Source organism: Neophocaena asiaeorientalis, unplaced genomic scaffold (genome assembly GCF_003031525.2).
Source record: "Neophocaena asiaeorientalis asiaeorientalis breed wild unplaced genomic scaffold, Neophocaena_asiaeorientalis_V1.1 scaffold302, whole genome shotgun sequence".
NCBI classification, from domain to species: domain Eukaryota; kingdom Metazoa; phylum Chordata; class Mammalia; order Artiodactyla; family Phocoenidae; genus Neophocaena; species Neophocaena asiaeorientalis.
Genome location: NW_020174038.1, coordinates 1,036,594 through 1,055,018, shown reverse-complemented (window position 1 = coordinate 1,055,018; position 18,425 = coordinate 1,036,594). Strand labels below are relative to the sequence as shown.

Here is an 18,425-nt window from a genome sequence, read left to right as displayed (position 1 = left end):
TTTTTATATATTGTTGGATTTGATTTGTTAATATTTTATTAAGGATTTTTGCATCTATGTTTACAAGCGATGTTTGTAGTCTTTGCTTGTGATTGTCATGTGTAATACTGCCCTTAAAACATGAGTAAGAAATTGCTCTTTCCTGGGACTTCCCTGGTCGTCCAGTGGGTAAGACTCTGCTCCCAGTACAGGGGGCCCGGGTTCGATCCCTGGTCAGGAAACTAGATCCCACATGCATGCCACAACAGAGAAGTCCACATGCCACAGCTTAAAATCCTGCATGCCACAACTAAGACCCTGCACAACCAAAATAAACAAATAAATAATTTTTTTAAAAAGTTCATTCCTTTAAAAAATTGTTCTTTCCTCTATTTTTAAATAGAATTTGTGTAGGATTGTATTATTCCACTCATTTGCATTAAATGTTCAATAGACTTTACCAGTGAAGCCAGCTGCGCCTGGACTTTTCTTTGTGCAAAGATGTTAAATGACTGATTCAATGTCTTTACTTGATATTAATCTAATCAGACTTGATGCTACTTTGTCAGTTTTGCTAATTTTGCTAGGAATTCCTTTTATCTAACTCGTCCAATTCGTTGGCACAAAGTTGTGAATAATATTTCCCTTTGACTTTCTTTTGATTTCTCTAGGGCATGTACTGATGTATCCTCTTTCATTCTAATTTTGAGAGTTTATGTCTTCACTCTTTTTGTCTTGGTCAGTCTAGCTAAACATTTATCAATTTTGTTGATTTTTCAAAGAACCAACTTTGTGTATTTCATTGATTTCTCTATTTTTTTGTTTTCTATTTCATTGATTTTCCCTGTGATCATTACTACAGTAAAGTCCCCTGCATACGAATGAGTTCTGTTCCAAGAGTGCGTTCATAAGTCCAATTTGTTTGTAAGTCCAACAAAGTTAGCCTAGGTACCCAACTAACACAATCGGCTATATAGTACTGTACTATAATACGTTTATATTATTGACACTTTTCACACAAATAATACATAAAAAACAAACACACAAAAAAACATTTTTAATCTTACTGTACAGTTCCTAGAAAAGTACAGCAGTCCAGTACAACAGCTGGCACACAGGGGCTGGCATCAAGTGAACAGGCAAGAAGAGTTACTGACTGAAGGACGGAGAGGAGGTGGGAGATGGTAGAGCTGAAGGATCATCAACAATGGAAGACGGAGGGCAAGCTGCAATTTCACCCACGCCTGACATTGATGGCACGGGGTCTGGTTCCTTGCTGGATTCAATTCTATCTACCCTCTTGATAAAACAATCCAGGGATGTCTGGGTAGTAGCTCTTTTTTTCTCATCATAGATGACAAGGTAGCACTGGATTGCATTCTGAACGGCTGCTGCAAGCTTTGTGTACTGTTCTACATTCAGGTTCTGTGCCTCAAAATCTTAACAGTGCCTCCTCAAATAAAGAAAATCCTCTTGCCATTTCCTGCATCATGAATCTCTTTAGTTCTTCAGTTACTTCTTCTTCCTCTTGTCCCTCTTCGTCCTTTCTCTGGGCCTCCAATTCCATCAGGTCTTCATTAATAAGCTCCTCGTGTTGCACAGCAAGGAGTTCAGTGAAGTCGTCCTCTTGCAGATCTAGCTCCAGTTTCTCACTGAGGGTCACTACGTTGCTGAAGACCTCTTTGGACCCCTCATCCACCTTCTCAAGTCCACGAAAATCATGAACAAACTGTGGGCAAAGGTCCTTCCAAACCCCATTCATGGTGACAGCCGTAAACTCACACCAAGTGAAGTCAATATTTTTTATGGCCTTGTAGATGTTATAGTCCTTCCAAAATTGTCACAAGGTTGTTCCTGATTTGTCACTTGCCTTTACTGCCTGATGAAAAGTGTGACATAAATAATTTTTCTTGAAAGTCACTATAACTCCCTTGTCCATAGGTTGGATGAGCAATGTAGTATTCAGTGGCAGATGTACTACTATGACATTGGGATGAAAGTCATCCATGAATGAGGGGTGGCCCAGAGCATTATCGAGCAGCAAAAGAATGTTGAATGGGATGTTCTTCTCCAAGAAATATTTCTCTACCTCCGGGATAAAGTAGTGGAAAAACCAGTCCTGGAAAATGGTCCGTGTACCCCAGGCTTTGGGGTTACTCTTCCACACAGCAGGAAGAGAGCCCTTGGCTATGTTTTAAAGGGCTCTTGGGTTCTCTGAGTGATAAACTAAGAGAGCCTTCAGCTTCCTATCACCAGAAGCATTGCCACCAAACAACAGAGTTAGCCTGTCCTTTGCTGCTTTATAGCCTGGCATCAACTTTTCCTCCTTACTGATGTAACTTCGGTCTGGCATCCTCTTCCAGTACAGTCGTGTCTCATCGACGTTAAAAACTTGCTGGGGTAAATACACACCATCAACAGTAAGTTCTCGGAGTGTTTCAGGAAATTCCCAGGCAGCTACCATATATGCACTTGCTGCCTCTCCACTTACTTTTACGTTGTCAATGTTGGCTCTAGCCTTGAACCGATGAAACCAGCCATGGCTGGCATTAAAAGATGTGCCCTCTGATTCTTCACTGTGTTACTTCTTCAAGTCTTCATAAAGGCTTTTAATTTTCTCTTGAATCAGCGTTAAGCTGAGCAGGACTCGATGCTGATGCTGATCCTGCATCCACACATTGAGGAGTTTCTCCATCTCCTCCATCACTTTTTCACGTTTCTTTGATATCATTGTCAACATCATCGTCACAGCAGCCTTCACATGTTCCATGATCTTGTCCTTGTTCTTTAGAATGGTGCCAGTGGTTGAATAATTCGTAAGAATGAGTGATGTCTGCCATCTTTTTGGCTCGCTCCACTCTCTCAATTATTTTCACTTTTGTTTCCATTGTTATCACTTGGTGCTTCTTAGCAGGACAAGCTACATCACTACTGCTTTTACGCTTGCTTCCCGATATCCTGGGCTTGAAATAAAGATACTATACTACTGTACTCTATACAGTACTGTAAAGTACACAAAAGTATAACCACTTGCAGAGGATGCACGTGTGGGACAACGTACGCCAGACACGTGAACTAACGTATGTGACTTGACATACAAACACACGTTCGCATCTTTGAAAGTTCGCAACTTGAAGGTGTGTATGTAGGGGACTTACTGTATATTCTTCCTTCTGCTTACTGTGGGTTTGACTTCCTCTTCTTTTTCTAGGTTCCTGAAGTGGAAGCTTATGTAATTGATTTGAGACCTTTCTTCTTCTCTAATGTAAGCATTTAATGCTATGAACTTTCCTCTAAGCACTAGTTTAGATACATGCCATAAGTTTTGACATATTGCATTTTAATCTTAACTCAGTTTCAAGATATTTTCTAATTTTCCTTGTGATTTTTTCTTTGATCCATGGGTTATTTTAAAATGTGTTATTTAATTTCCAAACATTTGGAGATCTCCAAGATTTCCTTCTGTTGTTGGTTTCTACTCCATTATGGTTAGGACAAGTAATTTTACTGTGATAGCTAACTAATACAAAATGATGAAGTTAAATTACATCACTGCTTTCCAAACTTTAATGTGCAGGTGAATCCTCTAGCCATCTTTTTTTTTTTTTTTTTTTTAGACACCTTGTTTTGATTCAGTAAGGCTGGGGTGAAGCTCAGATTATGCACTTCTAACACACTCCCAGCAGAGTCTAACACACTTCAGACCACACTTTAAGTGCTAAGATTTAGCACTTAACTTAAAGGATGATAACAATTTTCAAGATACTTAGTATTTAATTTAATTCCATTCATGTTATGATATGTTCCAAGTTACCATCTTTATTATTTATTACTGGAAATGAACGTCTATTATCATAGTGCTTTACATTTTTTAGAGACCATTTTTACACTTTATCCCACTCATTTTTCACAACAATAATGTCAAATAAGCTGGGCGTGCATTTATGTGATCATCATTCCAGGAGTGAAGAAACCGAGGTTCAGAGAGGTTGGGACTACCTTGAAGTTGCTCACAATTTCAACCTTAGATCATGCTCATTCCTTTCAATAACATTATACATTTGTAAAGCTGAGTTTTCAGTGATTAAAAAAAAAAGTATCATGTGAAGATCAACGTGGTACAGGAAGTGAAGGTGGTTTATCCAATCTGGGTCCAAGGTTTGAGAAGTGTGAATGCCCAGCAGGCACCTTAATATTTAATTAGTTTCAGGATATTTATTTAAGGAAGAAATAAAAAATATTTTTTCAAGCCATGTGTATTGTGTATTATTTTTTTCAAATGGCTACTGAATACTTATATTTGAACTCAATAACAGGATTTTGGAGTTTTCTTGTTGGTCTAGGGGGTGCCACAAAAAAATTACTGAGATGCTCAGGTCACTGTGAGTGGAGAAACTTTGGGGACATCTGCCATAGATAATTAATCCCATATATATATATATACCCCTTTAGTTAGATTATGCTTGGGAATTTGTGATTTTCTCTGCTCACTATACTACCATGTAAATTAATGCGCTGTTTTGGAATTTAAGCATGTATGAGGAGGGGAAGGTGTCTTTTTTATGTTTTTGAAAGTCATTGGCAGAGTCTCGTGTTGCTGTGGGTGTCATGCATGGGGTGTGGTGCCTTTCAATAATTACACTGATGGGAAAACTGAGAAGAAATTTCTAAAAGCCACAGGGAGAATCAGTAGCTGAACTCAGGAGCACATGAAAAGCAGGTTCCTATGAAGTCTGCCACACATTTTTGTGGACTTATTAGAAAAAAAAAATCTTCTAAGTCCTTGTAAACCTTGATTTATGGTTTACTTTGGGGCAGGGAGAAGATGAAATAAAAATTGTCATCAGAATGTAAGATGTCCACCTAACCCTCAGATCTTTCAGGTACTGCCTTTAATTTGTTTATTTGCTGGTTCTCCAAACCCAACTAATACCGGATAACAACCAGCCCTCCACAGTGCTTGACAATGTGCTCAAGTGTGAATCGATAAGGTGGAATCTTCTTGAAAGTTTTTTTTTTCCAACTTGAAGATTTCATGTACTTAAATCTTAAGTGCTTGGTTTGAGAACCATTTGAGCGCTGATTTAGTGTAACGTGAGTAAAATAAGGTCGTGAAAGCTAGCGATTGTGAAAGTCCTTTAATATAAAATGTTGCTTGCTGGTCTTACAACGTGCATTTTCTCTTCCACTGGCGCCTGGGCTAACAACCCGGCAGGCACCCGTTCCACAGCTGTCTTTGGTGGGGGTAACATAAATACAGACGCCAGGGCCCTGCCCCTCAAACTGTATCACAATCTCTGGGTGTGGAGCTGGGTTTAACTATTTTTAAGAACTCCCCAGATATTTCTACTGTGCCGCCAGAGTTGAGAACCTCCAGAATAAAATTCTTTAGCATCTGATTCATTGAGTTTCTCATCTTTCTAAATTTTCTCTTGAAATCACAGTCCAGAGGACTATGGACTTATCCCTAGTCTCGAAAAAAAAAAAAACCCTACATTTAGATCCACTAGTTAATTCATACTTGAGTCAACATGTTGAAAGTTAATCCTACCCAAAGGGAAGAAATGAAAGTGTTTTTTTTTCTTTTTTTTTCAAGAAGTCCAACTCATCTCACACAGGAAAACAGAGAGAGATGGTGTTTGCCTTTTCAGAATTCTGCACGCCCAGCCTGAGTCAGCACTTGGAAATTTTCCTGGCGACCTCCTACACACTTCCCCACTATGCCAGGTTAGTGGAGCGCAAGATGGGCCCCCGGCCCTCGCTCATCTGCAGGCTGGCTGCCCTTGGGAAGCTCTCACCCTGCACAACCTTACCCTTGGGTCCTGCTGGGCTCCAGCAAGAGCCCCTTTAACACTCACTCACTCACTAATGGATTCAGCACATACCTGATGCCTTTTGATCAGGTGGGGCAAACTGACTACATTTCCTACATCATAAACCCTTGCCAAGGCTCGCCCTCCTCCACCGCACACCCTGGTCCTGGTTAAGGTCCTCACTGTCTCTTACCCGGACATCTGCAGTAGCCTCCTGATCAGACTTGCTCCCTGGGGCCTCATCCTCTTCGAATGCCGCCATGTGCTGTCCAGAGCCCCCTATTTACACTCACGTATGGCTGGTCCTCATCCCTGGTCCGCACACTCCAGAGGTGCCTGCCACAAAGGTCCGCATGACCAGTTAAAAGGTGCTAGAACGGCCGTGAGCTGGTCTCTGCCCACTTCCTGAGCGGCCATCCCACTGCTCCAGCCTCACCGAATCCTCCAGCAATGCTGATTCATGGCTCCCCATGTGCATCCTGCTGGGCATTGCTTAACTGCCTCCTATTCACCTGCTGCTGAGGGGGGATTCCGGTCCTAGGGTCATGGGGATGGCCAAGGACACACACGGCGCTGGACAGAGGAGACTGTCATACATCCTCACAGCTGGGGGCAGAGGAGGACCCCGCGCCGCTCAGGGCCCCACGGGGGCTGTGCTTGGGGACAGAGTGAACAGCCTGTTTCTTGCAGCGGTGAGCTCGGTGGTATCAAGGGGCGGGGTGACCTCCGGCTCAAGAGGCAGGGTGTGGTTGTCTTGTTTGAACACCTCCACAGGCTGAAACCCGCTCCTCAGGGATAAGCAGGAACTGTGCCTGGTCCCCTTGACAAGAAGGGTTGCTTGGGTGGGGGACCTCATCCTGGGGAGCAGGGTGGGGAGGGGAACCTGTGGTCTGGGCATCTGAGGCTCTGGGGGCTTCACCAGATGTCAAGGCAGCACTTAATACTGGGCCCTCGTCTTAGGTTTCACATCACAGACACGAGAAATTCCTCTCTGTGTTTCTCCATTTCCCCCTCCCATTGGCTCTCTGGCTCAGTCCTGGTCCCCCTGTACTGTCAGCTCAGGCTTTCTGTCCAGCAGGACAGGTCCCCTGACCTATCCCTGCCGGCTGCTCACCCACCAATCCCTAGTAACCCTTACCCAGAAGCTAAAAAAGTACTTTTAATTTTGTCTTTCCTTTAGAATGTAAGCTCCTTGAGGACAAGGACCCTGTTCAATTTACTTGCTTTCAAATCCTTGGTAAATGCCCAAGAAAAGATGGTGTATTTTAAGAATATAACTCACAAATGTACTTTTACCAAAAAAGTTCTAGTTTACTTTTACTAAATTTTACACTGTCAGAAAAAACAAGTCTGTTGGAATCCCTCAGAGAAAACAGGCAACAACAAAACTTTAAACTCTATAAGAAAACTGTGAGGGGAATTTATGTAAAACTGTTTTGCTAATACACCCTCCCATCCTCTTTTCTTCACAACATTTAGTTTGGCCCACCTGCACATATGCCCTCCTCTTAAACTGTTAAGCACGGATTTAAAGAGAGCTTGTAATTCCTAAGCATCACGTTAAGTCAGCGTGTGGGCAAGCAGTTCACATCACCAGGAGCTGAGCTCACCTTTGCCATCACCCAGGGCACCTGGGCTGAGGCATTTGGGGTCAGTGCCTCCAGGGACCTTCAGGTAGGAAACAAAACACAGTGACAAAGCTGCTTTTATAATCCCTGGCCTATCCTTAGGGGACGACTCCAACATCTCATGACTTGTGAGAAGCAGAGGAGGATTGAAACCCAGGTGCACCCAGCCCCGGAGATGGTGCAGAGCTGGGCCTGGCAGGAAAGTGGATGCAGTGAGCAGGCTGAAGTGGAGGCTCGGGTGCAGCACAGAGGACGAGCCAGCAGCCTCAGGCCCCGCCGGCCCAAAGACAGGTTTTCTTTGTGCTGTATTTACAACTTTTTCCATTTTCTTTTATTGTGGGAAAATATACATAAAATTTACCACCTTAACCACTTTAAGCATACAGTTCAACGGCATTAAGTATACTCACGTTGTTGTGAACTATCTCCAACATCCATCTCCAGAACACTTTTCATCTTGTAAAACTGAAACTCTGTCCCCATGAAACACTAACTCCCCAGTCTCCCCTCCCCTTGCCCCTGGCAACCACAGTTCTACTTTCTGTAGAATTTCTATGAATTTTAGGACTCTAAGTACCTCATATAAATGGAATGATATACTATTTGTCTTTTTGTGATTGGATTATTTCATGCAGCATAATGTCGACAATGTCCATGTTGTGGCATGTGTCAGAATATCCTACCTTTTTAACACTGAATAATATTCTGTCATACGAATATAGCACATTTTAGTTGCCCATTCATCCATCAATGGACACTTGGGGTACTTCCACATTTTAGCTATTGTGAATAATTCTGCTATGAACACGAGTGTACAGACATCTCTTTGAGACCCTGCTTTCAAATCTTTTAAGCATACACTCAGAAGTGGAATCGCTGGGTCATAGGGTAATTCTATTTTTATTTTTTTGATGAGTCGCCATACTGTTTTCCCCAACAGCTATACTGTTTGGCATTCCCATCAGCACCGTACAAGGGTTCCAACTTGTCCACATTCTCACCAAGACTTATTTTTTTCTCTTTTATTATTATTTTTAGTAATAGTCCATCCTAATGGGTATGAGGTGGTATCTCACTGTAGTTTGATTTTCATTTCCCTAATGATGATTGATGTTGAGCTTCTTTTCAATTGAAAAAATTAGTTCTCAACATGAAGAATCTGGAAATTTCTCAGCTCTAAATTCCTGGCCTCTTTTGACAAATCAAAGATCTGGCAAAGCTGGGCACTCATTCCCACAAGGCAGGTCAGCCTGAGGGCAGGGTTGCTGTCTGGAAGGCACAAGCAATCTCCAGTTCACCACAGTCCCCGCCACTCCCTACTGCCTGACCCAGAGGGCACGGGCATTTGTGACTCCCTGTGGCGATGGTCAGCACTGCTTTCAACTTGTCCATACCTTTAGGCAAATGACTCACCCCAATCCAGCCACACGTTTTCCCTAACTGGTCCCTCGGACCTCTAGAAAACTGTCGGTCAGCTCTGGAGACCACATGTGACTGGGGTCTCCACTTCTTTTCCATATGCTTCTTGTAATCATCTCCCAACGGGAGCCAAAAAGGCTTTGCCAAGCAAATAACAGAGAAGAACTTTCCCCGAAAAACTTAATAAATCCATCAAGAATCTGGGAGTGACCAGGGAGTGACATCCTGAGCCCAGATGATCTCTGCCAGAGGGTTTTTGAAATAAAGAGCAGGCTGAGCCCCCGGTCCCCTGGCATTATGCTTCTACAGATGCCGTGCTTTGGAGTAAATGGCATGACTTGATGAGGTTTTCTTGAGATGACAGAGTCAGAATACCAAAGAAGTTGCTGGCGAGGAGCATTTCTATTGCTACACCTACTAAACAAATGCGCAGAGGGCTTGCTCGGTGACAAACGCCCTCACTGTCCCCATGGGGAGAAGCCGGGGTGCTCCACTCTCCCACAGTTTGCAGCCCGCACCCAGGATCTTTGGCAGAGACACCAAGACCTGCAGAAGGAAACCTGGGATATTGTGTGTCTGGGAAGACAGGCAGGACCCTCAGAGCCTGCTCCCAGACTGAAGCTGGTGAATCACCCAGCATCTCATGGTGAGGAAGGGCAGGAGCAGGAGAGTCTGGGGCAAACCCAGAGAGGAAAGGGGTCACCCGGGGCTACGGCCTTCCTGGGACCTCTTAGTCTCACCCTTATACAAGGATCTAGTCCTATTAACCTGCCTAGCACCTTGAGGATGTGCACCCATCTCACAGGAGAGGAAAACAGAGGTTTGTGTCACTGTGGCACGTGACCTTGGATGTGAACTATAAAAGTGTTAAGCTGGGACGAAGTGAGGGAGTGGCATGGACTTATATATATTACCAAATGTAAAATAGATAGCTAGTGGGAAGCAGCCACACAGCACAGGGAGATCAGCTCGGTGCTTTGTGACCACCTAGAGGGGTGGGATAGGGACGGTGGGAGGGAGATGCAAGAGGGAGGAGATATGGGGATATATGTATACATATAGCTGATTCACTTTGTTATAAAGCAGAAACTAACACACCATTGTAAAGCAATTATACTTCAATAAAGATGTTTTCCAAAAAAAAAGTGTTATTAAAGGTCTATTTGGCTATTTTAAAATTCCGAGTCCCTAGCTAAGTTGATTACATGCAGCCTGGATCAATTATGGCTTTAGCAAAAAGATGCTCAAGCTACCCATGGCAGCGTCTCATCATTTTGCAAATGTAGGCTGGCCCAGAAATCCTTAAGGGGCGCGCGGGTTATCAGAACAAACGGGCAGCTGCATTATTATTGTAAGTAGGTTCATTGAGCACCTGCATCGAGCACTCGGGCCAAGTGTGCTTCTAAACCTTCCCACATACTAACTGACACCACAGGTCTTCCAGGTCATACTGAATTCAGGATGTGGGGCACAGACAGGTCTCGGGGCCCCGGCTTCAAGGACAGTGCTGTGAGCCATCATACGAGCCCATTCTTTCAACTACTCCAACCTCAGGGCTGTGTGTGCTTCTCTACAAGAATTACCATCTGCCCACCCTGCCTGCTCAGAGCATCATTCCAGAAGCAAATCTGCCCCCATACCCCTTTTTGTTTCCTACAAGAAACGAGAGCATCTGCGTCTGTGATTCTCTATTCCTCACGACCCAGTGAAGTGGGTGCTGATCTAGAACCAGGAGAGGGTAAGCAGCGTGGGCACAGGTGAGTGGCAGAGGCTAGGCGCCCAGTCCCCCTGTCCCAGAGCTCGGGTCCCTGCGGTCCACCCAGAGTGAGTGACCAGCAAACCTCAGGAGGATGAATAAGCACGTCCAGGAGTTCTTCTGCCCAATTCAGGTCATTGATGACTCCACCCCTACTCCTCTGTAAGGCACAAACTCCTTGAATAACATTTTGGGTTAACATTTTTGTAAAATACATTACATACTGTTTTCCTTGCATTTCTTTCTTCTTCAACTGTCAGACTTTATTTTAGTGATTTTGATGGAAAATTTACTAAAGGGCTTTACACATCTTTCTTTTTTTCAGAGCAGCTTAAAAAAAAAAACTGTATTATGGAGAATTTTGAAGATCCACAAAAGTAGTTCATAGTAAAAACCTGCAGCGTGCACTCTGCCAGGTCTGGCCTCTGGGCTCACAATGCATTTGTAGGAACCATTCACGCTGTGAGTAAAGCAGGAATGTGTTCTTTCTCATGGTGAATGTCTCTTTCAGGCATTTTCTTTGCTACAAAAGATTATGTTGTGGCCATCATCAAAAAATCTCCAAACAAATGCTGGAGAGGGTGTGGAGAAAAGGGAACCCTCCTGCACTGTTATGTAAATTGATACAACCACTATGGAGAACAGTATGGAGGTTCCTTAAAAAACTAAAAGTAGAACTACCATACGACCCAGCAATCCCACTACTGGGCATATACCCTGAGAAAACCATAATTCAAAAGGATACATGTACCCCAATGTTCATTGCAGCACTATTTACAATAGCCAGGACATGGAAACAACCTAAATGCCCACTGACAGATGAATGGATAAAGAAGATATGGTACATATATACAGTGAAATATTATTTGGCCATAAAAAAGAATGAAATTGGGTCATTTGTAGAGATGGGGGTGGACCTAGAGGCTGTCATACAGAGTGAAGTAAGTCAGAAAGAGAAAAACAAATATCGTATATTAACTCATATATGTGGAATCTAGAAAAATGGTACAGATGAACCTATTTGCAGGAATAGAGACACAGACATAGAGAACGACATGTGGACACAGTCGGGGGAAAGGGAGGGTGGGACGAATTGGGAGATTAGGATTGACATGTATACACTACCATGCGTAAAACAGATAGCTAGCAGGAAGCTGCTATAAAGCACAGGGAGCTCAGTTCGGTGCTCTGTGACAACCTAGATGGGTGGGATGGAGGGTAATGGGAGGGAGGTCCAAGAGGGAGGTATACATAGAGCTGATTCACTTCATTGTACAGCAGAAACTAACACAACATTGAAAAGCAATTATACTCCAATAATAAAAAAAGATTACGTTGTATGAATAAAACACAATTTATCTGTCCTTCTGTTGATGGACATTTGAGTTGGTTTTGGTTGGAGGAGGGTACCAACAGAAATACTGAGAACATTCCTGCCTTTGACTTTGGAGGCTCTATGCATTCACTTCTCAGTTCTCTCTCTCTCTTTTTAATTTTATTAAGTTTTTTAATTTTTTTTTTGTGGTACACGGGCCTCTCACTGTTTTGGCCTCTCTCGTTGCGAGCACAGGCTCCGGACGCGCAGGCTCATTGGCCGTGGCTCATGGGCCTAGCCGCTCCGCGGCATATGGGATCTTCCCGGACTGGGGCACGAACCTGTGTCCCCTGCATCGGCAGGCAGACTCTCAACCCCTGCACCACCAGGGAAGCCCTCAGTTCTCTCTTTTTTTAAATTCAAGTACAGTTGATTTACAATGTTGCATTAATTTCTGCTGTACAGCAAAGTGCTTCAGTTGCATATATATGCATTCTTTTTTAAAATATTATATAATAGCTTACATCTGCTGACCCCAACCTCCCACTCCATCCCTCCCCCAACCCCCTCCCCCTTGGCATCCACAAGTCTGTTCTCTATGTCCCTGAGTCTGTGTCTGTTTCATAGAAAAGTTTATTTGTATAATTTTTTAGATTGCCCATATGAGTGATATCATATGATATTTGTCTTTCTCTGTCTGACTTATTTCACTTAGTATGATAATCTCTAGGTCCATCCATATTGCTGCAAATGGCATTATTTCATTCTTTTAATGGCTAATATTCAATTGTACATATGTACCACATCTTCTTCATCCATTCATCTGTTGATGGACATTTAGGTTGCTTCCATGTCTTGGCTATTGTGAATAGTGCTGCTATGAACATAGGGGTACATGTATCCTTTTTAATTATAGTTTTGTCTGGATATACGCCCAGAAGTGGAATTGCTGGATCATATGGTAATTTGATTTTTAGTTTTCTGAAGAACCTCCATACTGTTTTCCACAGTGGGTGCACCAACTTACATTCCCAACAGTATAGGAGGGTTCCCTTTTCTCCACACCCTTCCCAGCATTTATTTGTAGACTTTTTAATGATGCCCATTCTGACCAGTGTGAGGTGGTACCTCATTGTAGTTTTGATTTGCATTTCTCTGATGATTAGTGAGGTTGAGCATCCTTTCATGTGCCTGTTGGCTATCTGTACTTCTTCTTTGGAGAAATGTTTCTTTAGGTCTTCTGCCCATTTTTCAATTGGGTTGTTTGTTTTTTTACTGTTAAATTGTATGAGCTATTTGTATATTTTGGAGATTAATCCCTTGTCAGTTCCATCATTTGCAAATTATTTTCTCCCATTCCATAGGCTGTTTTTTTGTCTTTAAGCCATTTTGAGTTTATTTTTGCACATGGTGTGAGGGTGTGTTCTAACGTCATTGATTTACATGAGTTTGTCCAGCTTCCCCAACACCACTTGCTGAAGAGAGTCTTTTTCCCATTGCATATTCTTGCCTCCTTTGTCGAAGATTAATGACTGTAGGTATGTGGGTTTCACTACTCCTGAGTATAAAAACTTAGGAGTGGAATTGCTGGGTCAGAGGCTATAGGTGTGTTAAGCCTTAGGAAATTATGCCAAACAGGTTTCCAAGGCAGTTGTGCCATTTTACTCCTGCCTGGGATTAGTTAGCTTTAAGGACTAGAAACATGCCTTTAGAATTGAAATAATTCCAGTATTTGAACAAACCCAGCTGAGGCCTGGTATGACTTGAGTGATCTGAATCATCTTTATTTTCAACAGAGGTTTGGAAAATGTTACTCAAGGGCACAGAGAGGAGGGTCATTCTGGAAGATGCCAGGCGGTTTCTTAGTTCCAGATTCGAACCTGTCTCTCCTCTGCTTAGAGCTCTTCTCTGTTAAGTTTTATGCTGGTGGGAAATCAGCCACTGGGGCTGAGGGTAGAGAGCAGAGCATCCAGAGCTGGTGTGTCCCGGCTGTAGACACAGCCTTCGAGGACAGGATAACTGGAAGATCCTTGCCTGGCCCTGTAAGAAAATCTTGCAGTAAAAGTAAATGTGTAATTAACTCTTAGGAGAAAGTATCATTATTTGTAGGTGATATGATTGTGTATCTGGGAACCTGGGAGAATCAACTGGAAGATGAGTAGAAATAATGAGAAAATTCAGTAATGTGACTAATTATAAATCTAACATACAAAAAGCAATTGCTTTTTGATGTGCAAAGAACCTGTCAGAAAATACAATAAAGGAAAAACCCCACTTACAATACCCACAAAAGATAGAATATCTAGGAATAAACTCAATTAAAATGAATTTAAATGAGCCAAAGCTCTAGCAAAACTTGAATAAAAAACAACTGAATAAATAGCAAGACATACCCTATTTTCGAATAGGAAGAAGTGATATTGTATTTTTTTCTCCCTAAATTTATCTAAAAATGCAATCTCAATGAAAATATCTACTTTCTAATTAGACAAGCTGATTCCAAGGTTCATATGAAAAGTAAAACATGCAAGAATAGCCAAGAAAACTCTACAAAAGAAGGTTAATATGGGGAGACTATTCCTTCTAAATAATAAAAGGTATTATAAAACCATACTTAATTAAAGGAGCTTGAACTAGTATATGAATGTACCAGCTAGATCAGTGGGACAAATAATAGAACCCAGAAATAGACCCAAATACATATGGAAGGGTGGCATTTCAAAGTGGTGAAAAAAAAGATAGATTATTCAATAAATGACTTTGGGACAGCTGAGTGCCAGCTGGAGCCATACCTTACTCCTTACACCAAAGTCAATTCCAGATGGATGAAAGTACTTTTAAAAACATAAAAGTACGAGAAGTTAAGGTTGTTTTTCTTTTTAAAGAAACCATCTCCAAGTAGGGAAGCTCTTTCTAAATAAGACATAAAACCCAGAAGCCATAAAGGAAAAGACTGCTACGTTTATGTACATATAAAGTTTATTTATAGAAGATTAATAGGTACAAACTATTATTCATAAAATAAGCTATAAGAATACATTGTATAGTATGGGGAATATAGCTAATATTTTATAATAACTATAAATGGAGTATAAGCTTTAAAAACTGTGAGTCACTATATTGTGCACCTGTAACTTATATAATACTGTACATCAACTATACTTAAAAAAAAAGTAGATTGGGACTTCCCTGGTGGCACAGTGGTTAAGAATCCGTCTGCCAATGCAGGGAACACGGGTTCAACTCCTGGTCCGGGAAGATTCCACATGTGGCGGAGCACTAAGCCCATGGGCCACAACTACTGAGCCTGTGCTCTAGAACCCATGCACCGCAACTACTGAGCCCACACACCTAGAGCTTGTGCTCCACAACAAGAGAAGCCACTGCAATGAGAAGCCCGCGCACTGCAACGAAGAGTAGCCCCGCTCGCCGCAACCAGAGAAAGCCTGTGTGCAGCAACGAAGACCCAACACAGCCAAAAATAAGTCAAATTAAAAAGTTAAAAAAAAAAAGATTAATACTCTAAGGAAAAAAGTTTATTTAGGGAAAAATACTTATTTTAGAAGTTTTTTAAAATGACAAACTTGGAAAAAATATTCGCTACTCATACGACAAAAGGCCCAATTGCCTTAATATTGAAAGAACTGTTATTTAAAAACAAAAAGAGCTGGTAAATATTGATAATCCAACATCCAAAAGAAAAGGGAACAAAAGACAAGAGTAGGTAATTTATAAATGAAAAGGTGCTCAACATTTTTACAATCAAAGAAATGGAAATTCCAAGGAGACAATAAAAATTAAAAAGATGGATAATTCACATTGTAAGCATGCAGGGAAAGAGGCACTGCTGAGGAGAGGTAAATGGTTCTGATTGCTCTCTAGGGCCCTTTGATGTTAACTGTGAAAAACTAAAATGCATGTAGCTCTTCATCTAGCAATTTTTCCTCTACCAGGGATTTACCTACAGATAGATATATCTGAGGGCAAAATCCAATAAATGAGAATTGTTTATAATAGCATTGAATTGGAAACAATTCAAATGGCCTTTCAACCGGAGTCTGGCCAAGTATGTTCTGGAATGGGGATTGACAAGCTTTTTCTTAAAGGGCTAGATAGTATTTTAGGCTATAGAGGCAACATAGAGTTTATTATGTAGGTACTACTTTAAAACTATTCTCAGATCAAGTATGAAAATAGGTCGCTTTGGTCTCAGGTCTATAATATCCACACAATGAAATGCTATCCAGAGTATGATGAGGTATGTCTAAATATTAAATGTGTGAAAAAGCCCCAATGCATACTTTTTAAATAAAAAAAAAAAAAAAAAAAAAAAAGTAAGCGAGCAGGATACAACATCAGCACACAAATATCAGCTGTGTTTCTATTCACTAACAATGAACAATGTGAAAAGGAAATTAAGAGAATGATTTCATTTACAGTAGCATCAAAAAGGATAAAATACTTAGGAATATTTTAAAAATAAAATACTTAGGAATTAAGTATTTTAAGTAGTTTAAAGTAAAATACTTAGGAAATAACTTAGTCTTAGGTGAAAGACTTACATACTGAAAAGTATAAAACATTGCTGAAAGAAACTAAAGAAGACACAAATAAATGGAAAGACATTTCATGTTCATGGATTGGAAGACTTAATATTAAGATGTTCATATTACCCAAAGTGATCTACTGAGTCCATGTAATCCCTATCAAAATCCCAATGACATTTTTTGCAGAAATAGAAAAATCCATCCTTAAATTCATGTAGGATCTCAAGGGACCTCAAATAGCTAAAACAATCTTGAGGGAAAAAATCAAAGTTGGAGGACTCATACTTTATGGTTTTGAAACTTACTACAAAAGCTACAGTAATCTAAACGATGTGATATTGGCATAAAGACAGACATACAGACCACTGCAATAAAACAGACAGCTCAGAAATAAACCTCATATATAGGGTCAAATGATTTTTCACAAGGGTGCCAACACCATACGATGGGGAATGACAGTCTTTTCAACAAATGGTAGTGGGAAAACATTTCAACAAGGAAGATACACAAATGGCCAATAAGCACAGAAAAAATGCTTGACACCACTAATCATTAGGGAAATGCATATCAAAACTACAATGAAATACAACTTCACACCAATAAGGATGACTACTACCAAAAAACAGAAAATAATAAGTGTTGGTGAGGATGTGGAGAAATTGGTTCACTTGGGCACTGTTGGTGGGAATGTAAAATGGTGCAGCGGTTCTGGAAAACAGTATGGTGGTTCCTCAAAAACTTAAAAATAAAATTACTGTATGATTCAACAATTCCACTTCTGGGTATATATCCAAAAGAACTAAAACAGGGTGTTGGAGAGATTTCTGTCCACCAAGTTCGTAGCAGTATTATCCATAGTAGCCAAAAGGTTGAAAGCAAACCAAGTGTCCATTGACAGATGAATGGATAAACAAGATGTGGTATATACATAAAATGGAATATTATTCAGCCTGAAAAAGAAATGATGTTCTAGTATACACTATAATATAGAAGACATTATTTGAATGAAACTTGATATTATTTGAAGTGAAATGAGACAGATGAAGAAGGACAAATATTGTATGATTTCACTTATATGAGGTACCTGAAATAGTCAAATTCATAGAGACACAAAGTAGAATGGTGGTTGCCAGGGGCTGGGGGGAAGGGGTATAGGGAGTTACTGTTTAATGGGTACAGAGTTTCAGTTTGGGGTGACGAAAGAATTCTGAACATAAATAGTGGTTATGGGAATTCCCTGGTGGTCCAGTGGTTAGGACTTGGTGTTTTTACTGCAGGGGCCCAGGTTCAATCCCTGGTCGGGGAACTAAGATCCCACAAGGCTTGCAGCGTGGCCAAAAAAAAATTAGTGGTTATGGCTGTACAACAATGTGAATGTACTTAAGGCCACTGAACTGTACACTTAAAAATGGTTAAAATTTTATATTATGTATATTTTATCAGAATAATAAAAAGAATATTATTTAATATTTTTAAAAAGCAAAGGAGGACTTCCCTGGTGGCACAGTGGTTAAGAATCCACCTACCAATGCAGGGGACACAGGTTCGAGCCCTGGTCTGGGAAGATCCCACATGCTGCTGAGCAACTAAGCCCATGCGCCATGACTACTGAGCCTGCACTCTAGAGCCTGCGAGCCACAACTACTGAGCCCGGGCGCCTAGAGCCCATGCTCCACAACAAGAGAAGCCACCACAATGAGAAGCCCGTGCACTGCAACAAACAGCAACCCCTGCTCGTAGCAACGAAGACCCAACGCAGCCAAAAATAAATAAATAAATTTAAAAAAAGAAAAAGCAAAGGATATAATAATAAGCTGTCATTTGTGTAAATTTGTATGTGTGTATGTGTGTGTGTGTAGGAAATTTCTGAAGGCTATGTAAGGAATATGGTAGGTTTCTGGGATAGCAGAGAGTCTTACCTTTTCAATAAAAACACTGGGTTTAGAAAGAAATATTTGCCGTAAAACA

The 18,425-nt window shown here is 41.2% G+C and overlaps 1 non-coding gene across 1 annotated transcript; it reads left to right on the top strand.

The window, feature by feature from the left end:
• Positions 1 to 17,691: 17,691 nt before the first annotated feature.
• On the top strand, positions 17,692 to 17,763 carry TRNAK-UUU (transfer RNA lysine (anticodon UUU)). Its single transcript has one exon. It is a non-coding gene; the product is annotated as a tRNA-Lys (tRNA).
• Positions 17,764 to 18,425: the final 662 nt, after the last annotated feature.